Source organism: Bos grunniens, chromosome 18, assembly GCF_055505025.1.
Source record: "Bos grunniens cultivar Pamir isolate PY7600 chromosome 18, Bosgru_T2T1.0, whole genome shotgun sequence".
In the NCBI taxonomy this organism is placed as follows: domain Eukaryota; kingdom Metazoa; phylum Chordata; class Mammalia; order Artiodactyla; family Bovidae; genus Bos; species Bos grunniens.
Window position 1 is genome coordinate 64,136,513 of NC_141182.1, and position 8,377 is coordinate 64,144,889.

The following is an 8,377-nucleotide window of genomic DNA, read 5'->3' on the forward strand; positions in this document are numbered from 1 at the left end:
TTTTTGGCAAATTTTGATCAGTTTCGATTTCTGTGCTTGTAATTGGGTTGTTCATAATTTGTAATTCTTCCTGGTTCAGTCTTGGAAGATTGAACTTTTCTAAGAATTTGCCCATTTCTTCCAGATTATCCATTTTAGGTTATGCCATATAGTTGCTCAGAAGTCTCCTATAATCCTTTGTATTTCTGCGTTGTCTGTTGTAACCTCTCCTTTTTCATTTCTTATTTTGTTGATTTGATTCTTCTCTCTTTTTTCTTGATGAGTCTGGCAAAAGGTTTGTCAATTTTGTTTATCTTCTCAGAGAACCAGCTTTTATTTTTATTAATCTTTACGATTGTTTCTTTCATTTCTTTTTCATTTATTTCTGCTCTGATCTTTATGATTTGTTTCCTTCTGCTAATTTGGGGGGTTTTTTTGTTCTTCTTTTTCCCAGTTGTTTTAGGTATAAAGTTAGGTTGTCTATTCAATGTTTTTGTTTCTTGAGGTAGGACTGTATTGCTATAAATTCCCCTCTTAGAACTGCTTTTGCTGCATCCCATAGGTTTTGAGTTGTGTTTTCATTGTCATTTGTTTCTAGGAAATTTTTAATTTCTCTTTTGATTCCTTCAGTAACCTGTTCATAATTTAGACACATATTGTTTAATCTCACAGTGCAGCTTGTCACTTGTGTGTATCTTGCAGGTGGACTTTCCTCCACCTCACGGACAGGGTCTCCAAGATGATGCGGTGGAGAATCCTCCAGGTTCACAGGAAATTTTACTTTGCTTGCTTCTCCTGCTCAATGATCTCTTTGGTGGAAAGGCTGTTCTTCTGCGTCTCAGTCTTCTTCAGCTTGGCCTTATCGAAGCTGTTGATTTCCCCATGTTGGGCTTGTCTGCCATTTTCTTAAAACAATCCGAGAAGTTCCACTTCAAGTCTCCTGTCCCAGTGCTCCCACTTGTGTCACTGGTCCTCTGTCCTCCACCTGAGGCGTTCGTGGCTGCAGTTGGGAGACCGGAGTCAGAATTTCTCTGAGGCCTCAAGGCTGCACCCTCACAGAAGCAGCGAAGACAGCGTCCACCACCACCTGCAGGGAAAGACAGTAGCTTCGCGCCGAGCAGGCGCAGCTCACTCACACCGTCTGTCTCCCAGCCCCGGGCCTTCAGATTGGCCGAGGGCGCAGTGATGTCACGTCCTTCCTGGCAGGGCAAGCGTGCAGCTCCCAGCTCCACGTGGAGCTCAGGTGCGAGGGCTTGGTGGTCAGATGAGGTCCCAACAGGCTCGCGGCTCCTCAGCCTCAGATCTCGGCCACCCTGGGCGGCCATCTGGCAAGCGCACTCAGAAAAGACATTTTAAATAAGAGGTCTTTCAGGTTCCCTCCTCCTGCCTCCATCAATGTATAAGTTTATAAATCACCCTGATTTACAGGGTGTTGCCACCCTCCATGCTGTGGTGTTGTGTGGTGCGTTTATTCCTCAAGGCCTTCTGAATCCTGGCCCTTGGGCTAAGCAGAGATGTTTGTCTGTGTTCATTTGTGTTAACCCACACAGAGAGACCCTCTCGGATCTACAGTAGAGAACGATATTGTCCCAATTTCCATTTGAGAAACCTGACCCCCCCAACTTTTGTCCATTTAGAAATCCGAATGCAAAGATGGGCAGCATGGACGCCTACGAGCAGGTCCGAAAGGGAACCCTGAAGCTGAAAGGAGTCACAGAGCTTGGCGTGACGAAGCGGAAGGAGAAAAAGGACAGAGACAAGGCAAAACTCCTGGAAACCATGGGAAAAAATCCAGAAGAACCAGGAGGAGGAGCTGAGGCGCCACCTCGACAAGCAGACCCCAGCCCAGGTGGCCTTTGAGAAGGTGCAGGAGAAGCGACAAATGGAGAGGATCCTGAAGAAAGCATCCAAAACCCACAAGCAGAGAGTGGAGGACTTCAACAGACACCTGGACACACTCACGGAGCACTATGACATTCCTAAAGTCAGCTGGACCAAGTAGCCACCCCACCCAGGAGATGGAGTATTGTCCAGGGGAAGCAGGAAGCAGAGTTGGGGTCATCTCTGGAGCCTTTGGAAACATTCTTTTACACACATTCTTTTGAGCCTTCTGCTGAGCCCATGCTTATCAGAGCAATGGGCCCTTATTATGGAACCGCATTAAAGAGAGATGGCCCTTTAAATTCAAAAAAGAAAAAAGCAACCTCCATGTCCAATGGTTCATGCAGCCTCCAGAAGTGTGTGTTCACCAGGAGACCCACATGGGCGAGAAGCCCTATGGCTGCCATCTCTGCCACAAGAAGTTTCCTCACGATCCACGCTGCATGGTCACCAGAGGACAAACCCAAGAGAAGCCTTTCTGCTGTGAGCACTGTGAAAAAGCTTTCAACCACAGTGGGAACCTCATGGTCACACTCTGGGCTCGAGCCCTACATGTGCCCCGAGTGTCACTGGCCTTCCGCTCCCCGGGGTCTCTCAAATCCCACCAGGAAACCCATTCTGAACCACTGGCCGAGGACCCTGCCCTCGGGTCCAAGTCCTTCTGCTCCAAGAAGGAAATTCACAATGATTTGTCACTTCTGTAACACAAAGGGTGGATGACATGGGAAGAGCTTCAGAGGATATTGGGTCCAGGGGCTTCCATTTACATGAATGAGGAGGATATTTGAGTGATGGCTTATCGCTCCCTTTGGATTTTGTTTTCTACTTTAGTGTAGCCTGTTTCAATCAGTTTTTGCTTTCTTTTGTTATTCTTCTAATGAAAGCATGTCTCATTAGTTATCAGTATTTCATCATGAAAATGAGCCTACTGTTGACTGCCTTCCTGTTAGGTGGGACTTCACTGTAAAACTGCATACTCCTGGCACATTGGACAGGCTCTGCCGTGGAATTTAAACTTCAAATAAACACATTTCTGTCAAAGACTGCTTATTTTCTAAGACTTTTCTACAGGGAATAGGTGATAGCCGTGGTTTTGCCGTCATGGCTGTTATTATGCTGAGATAGATTCACTCACTCCATACTTGTTCGGGGATTTCTTCCCGAGGTGTTCCGAAAAAGGAAGGCTTCGGGAAGTGATAGGTGTCTTTCTTTTCTCCTATTGGTGTACAACTTCTACTCTTCAAAAAGACTGCTTAGAACTCGCGTTTTCTCACACCTTTGCTCATCACCTGATTTTAGAAAAGCTTTTTAATACTTATCTCACAAGAACAGAAAATACGAGAGGAGTCAAACCGATCTGGCTCCCACCATCATGTCTTTGACTCCGTCAAACCCTCCAGGGAGTGAGACCAAAAATTGACGAGATCATTAAAACCAGTCCGTTCACCCCAAAATGCAGTCCCCAAAGTCCAAAATCAATCAAATCCAAAAGGAAACCGAGGGATTTCCCTAGCCGTCCAGCGGGTGAGACTTAGCGCTCCCGCTGCAGGTGGCGTGGTTTCCTTCCGCGGTCTGGGAACTGAGACCGCACCTGCCTCCCTGCTTGGCCAAAAACAGAACAAACAAAATACACAGAATCTGTCGCTAAATCACTATGGAGCCCTCTTTAGTAAATCGTGGTTTCTCCTGAGCGAGTTTCCATGGGCAATCGAATCCCTGTGATCAAGTAAAGTGGGATTATCTAGAATGGTTTGCTCCGCCCTCAACGAATCCATGCGCCGATTGGGTAACAGGCCGAGAGGTCGGGCATTTTTTCCAGCTTCATAGAGAGACGTTTCTCCGCGGGCCGAGTTTGAGAGCAAGTCCCCAACTGAGGACGAGGAAGGCGAGAAGGCTTCAAAGACGTAATTGATGGGAAATGTCTAAAGAGAACGCTCGAAAGTCAGGGCACGTGGAAGTGGGTTTCAGTAAGTCCTGGCTTTCTGTTCACCTTGCATTCGCTCAGAGACCGTGTGAAATCCACCGATCTCCCTCCGGCCACACGGGAACTGTGATTCATTTGTGGAATCTTCTGTGAGATGAGATTGTTTCCACACTCCATGGTGTCGTGTGGTGTGGTTCATTTTCTCAACAAGGGCTTTAAAGCACTGCCCTGTGGACATTTTTGACCACACAGTTTCTTGTACTATGAGATGGATGTCGGAGGAATAAGAGAATGGATTCTTGTCCCTGGTGTGAAATTCTGAGGGAGGAATAATGCCCAGTATTGGGATGAGGGATGGTAGGGTGGATGAAAATAAAACTAATTGGCTGCATTCGTTTATCTTTTTTGCCCCCATATTTCTGAATACTGAATCTGTTACTGAGGAAAAGCAAGAGGAAATTCCTTTCCATCGCAGTCAGTTGGGCACCCACTTCTAGAAGCATTTGCCCAGAGTCCTACTGAAAAGCTCTAGAGTCGGTATGGCTGAGAACCAGACAAGGGGTCGTGGCTTCGACGCGGACAGCCCCGTAGCAGAGTCGACAGCGTCGCCACACAAAGACACCCGATGGGAAAACCCTGACTCCGACCGTGAAGAGTGTGCGTTCGCTTCAGAACGTTTAGCAGCTCGGACGAATCCGACCCGATCAAGGCTCTGAGGAGGCTCCTTGAGCTCTGCGGGGGCTCCGTGAGCTCTGCGAGCTGTGGCTGAGGCTGGATCTTCACACCAAGGAGGACACGGTGGACAGGCTGGTGCTGGAGCAGTTCGTGAAGTGCATGCCACCGGACATCCAGGTCTTAGTCAAAAGTAGTGGTGCCCAGACTGGTAAGGACCTGGAGGAGGTGCTGAGAAAGAAGCAGAAACTGACGAAATGGGTGAGTAGGACCCTAGTGACCCTGTGAGACAGGGAACGGTGGCATGAGGGGCTGCGAGCTGGGAGATGAAGCAGAAGGATCAGAGGGCTTGGCTCTAAATCACTGATTCCCACAGGGGTGAGCACTTGCCTGTGGCATCACTGGAGGTTTCTTTGGTCCTCACTTTGAGGGTGTTGGTCTTTCAAATGTCATTCCCAGGAGGTGGGCTCCTAGGGTGGGATACACAATGAATACCTTTTTGGATCTTGTGAAGGGAGACTGATCCTATCTGAATTTTTCCTCACAGGCTGTTCTCCGTGTCCAAGGCGAGGATTTTTAGATGCCACTCTCGGGTGTTGAGATGTTAGGATCTGAGGTCAGTGAGGGGCACAGTGAGGGAGACCGAGCCAGGGAGCCTCAGTCTACAGTCAGGGTCTTCCCTCCAGACGAGGGTCAGCAGGAAAGCCAAGACGGGCAGCATCTGCCAGGAGCCAAGGACCTGTCGAGGGGGCAGGTGAGTGTGATGTCCTGACCTCCAGTCTGGGAGCAGGTAGAAGAGGGTCGGGTGAGAGTGGCTGCAGAAGTAATTGGGAGAACTTGGCAAAGGACAGGAATGGACCCACTGCCTCCAGGAATTCCCATGGATGCATTCCGTTCCTGGTCGTTTTATACCAGTGTGAGAATGAAGACAATCCATCTTTCATAGTCCTTCACCATGAAAGCTTGTGGCCCTAAGCATGAGGGAGAGGAGTCCTGTTTCCACGGGATGGTGCTGGCTCAGTTCATCAGGGGTAAATGCACTCACACGTGTTTCACCCATGATGGATTTCGTCAGAGGCACTAATATTGGGGGATATTGTAAACACCTTGAATTGAATAACAAGTTCCCTGTTGGAGTTATTTTTCCCCTCAGATTTTGGAGTATGTCTGGAGAGAGAGGATTTTTTTGAAATGTGAATCGGGATAGGAGATGCTACTGATTTCTCATGAATAGAGCTATATAGTATAGAATAGAGCTATACAGTATAACAGCTATACTGCTTATCATCTTATTATGCCCCAGGCCACTTTCCATGACGAAGACAAATCCAGGCAAGGTATCAACAAGTGGTGAAGTCAGGAGCCCTAGAGCCAGAATCCACTGCTTTCAGATTCAGGGCTTGGAGATGTGAGATGAGGTGGAGAGATATGTGCAAAGATAATTGTCAGTGCCAGCTATGAAGTCTGGACCTGTTTCCCAGAGGTGGTCGGTATAGATCAAGGACAGACATGGGAATCAGAAGAGGATTGCCAATCAGGCTGATGGGAAGCAGTCAGGGCATATCCCCCAAATTGATATTCAGAAAGCTGGAGTGTGAAATCAGGGTATGAGGGGGGTGGGGATAGAGGAGACAGAGCTTGCCGTGGGCTAAGGCAGTGGGATTGACTCTGCTTGGTTTCCCCTTGTCAGGGCCAGAAAGCTCTCCCGCCAGAGACCATTCCTAAAACAGGTGAACTGGAGGGTCAGATGTGCTCCAAGGGGAACTTGGAGAAGGACCTGCTGGAAGACACAGGAGTGACAAGAACCCTTTCGTCTCAAGAGCCTGAACTTCTGCAGGATCGTGGTGAGTATTAGAAACTTGGAGACCACAGGAGGTAATGACTGCCTCCACTGATGTCCAGGAAGGGGTACCCAGCATTTCCATCCCTTGGTGTTGTGGGGTAGGAGTTGCTTCTCCAGTGCCAAGCTTCTCCCTTGTCAATGTTCCAGAGTGTTTCATCAGCTAGAATCTCAGGTAGTTTGGTTGCTGGGAAGTCTGTAGCCAAGATTAGGGATGGTTCCAATGAGACTGCCACCATGGAAAATGCTCCTTGATAAATATGGTGCTGAAACTCTTCTTTCAGCAGATTCTGGGAGGGCAGAGAGAGAGGGAAGAGTCCCCAGGAAAGAAGTGATACTTCAAATGTGGCTCTGAACCCTTTCCTCTTGTGTTCCAGAGGGAGACGTTTCCACTCCAAGCGGATCCGGATGAGGTCCTCTGAAGAATCGCAGACATGTTAAAAGGAAGCGGGACAGCAGTCCCACTTGCCAAGACGTGCTTCAAGAGGCAGTCACATGTTTGGATCAAGGAGAGTTCTCAGGACAGCTTGCGTCCCATTCCGTTGGTTCATCTGGCAGCGTGGGACCCACCAGTCTTCCTGAGGGAGCTGAAACCCCGGGACAGGCACCTTCTCAATGCAAGGTGTGCAAAAAGAGCTTTCCTTATCAATCTCAGCTTACCTTGCACCAGAGGACACAAACAGGAGAGAGGCCCTTTCAATACAACATCTGTAACAGAGGGTTCATACAGCCTTCAGACCTGTGGGTTCCACAGCGGATCCACACTGGCGAGAAGCCCTACAGCTGTGATGTCTGCCTCAAGAAGTTCACCCACAACTCCACACTGCATGCTCACAAGAGCACCCACACCCAGGAGAAGCCTTTCTGTTGTGAGCACTGTGACAGAGCTTTTGGCCACCGAGGGAACCTCAATGTTCACCGACACACCCACTCTGGCCTCAAGCCCTACGTGTGCCCCGAGTGTCACAGAGCCTTCCATCAGCTGGGGACTTTCAAACGCCACCAGAAAATCCATTCCAGATGACTGTCTCAGGACCCTGCCCTCAGGTCCCAGTGCCTTCTGATCCGAGAAGGAAATCGGGATTTTTTGTCACTTATGTGATACAAAGAAAGGGTGACATGTGAAGAACTTACGATCATACTGGAACCTGATGGGGTTCCAGTCACATGAATGTGGTGAATATTGAGTGATGACTTATCCTTCCCTTCAGATTTTGTTCTCTGCTTTAGTGTAGCCTCTGTATTTGTGATAACTTTCAGCTTTGTGTTGTTCTTCTTTCAGTGAATGCAGGTCTCATTAGTTTTCAGTACTTCTTCATGAAACTGAGGTCACTGCTGATTGTCTCCCCATTAGGGAAGACAGGATGCTCCTAGCAGAGTGTCCAGATGAAAAAGAGGATCACCAGTGAAATTTAAATTTCAAATAAACAAAGACATTTCTGTCAAATAAGTGTCCTGGGTATTTCCCCTTCCAAGATTTTTTTCTTATCATTTTTATTTTTTAACTTTACAATCTTGTGTTGGTTTTGCCATATATCAAAATGAATCCACCACAGGTATACATGTGTTCCCCATTCTGAAGCCTCCTCCCTCCTCCTTCCCCGTACCATCCCACTGGGTCATCCCAGTGCACCAGCCCAAAGCATCCACTATCGTGCATTGAACCTGGACTGGCGACTTGTTTCATATATGATATTATACATGATTCAATGCCATTCCCCCAAATCATCCCACCCTATCCCCAAGATTTTTTTATATGGAGTAGATGATAGCTGCGGTTTGTTACATGGCCATTATTATGTGGAGATATCATCCCTCTGTAAGGCTTCCCCAGTGACTCAGTGGTAAAGAATCCGACTGCAGCACAGAAGACCCAGGTTCGATCCCTTCATCAGGAAGATCCCCTGGAGAAGGGAATGGCAATCCACTCCAGTATTCTTGCCTGGAGAATCCCATGAACAGAGGAGCCTGGCAGGCTATGGTCTGTTGGGTTGCAACGAGTTGGACATGACTGAAGCGACTGAGCACCCATTCGAGCATTTAAAGCAACTGTATTCTTTTGGAATTATGAACTGTTAGGT

General features: G+C 48.0%; 2 pseudogenes across 1 annotated transcript; both read left to right on the forward strand.

Moving 5' to 3' along the window:
- Positions 1-1,543: 1,543 nt before the first annotated feature.
- Positions 1,544-2,086, forward strand: LOC147354760 (protein FAM32A pseudogene; annotated as a pseudogene).
- A 2,112-nt stretch (positions 2,087-4,198) lies between these two features.
- LOC147354761 (zinc finger and SCAN domain-containing protein 5C-like) lies at positions 4,199-7,743 on the forward strand (annotated as a pseudogene). Its single transcript, XR_015146577.1, has 3 exons — positions 4,199-4,717; positions 5,004-6,300; positions 6,674-7,743. The product of XR_015146577.1 is annotated as a zinc finger and SCAN domain-containing protein 5C-like (transcript).
- The last annotated feature ends 634 nt before the right edge of the window (positions 7,744-8,377 follow it).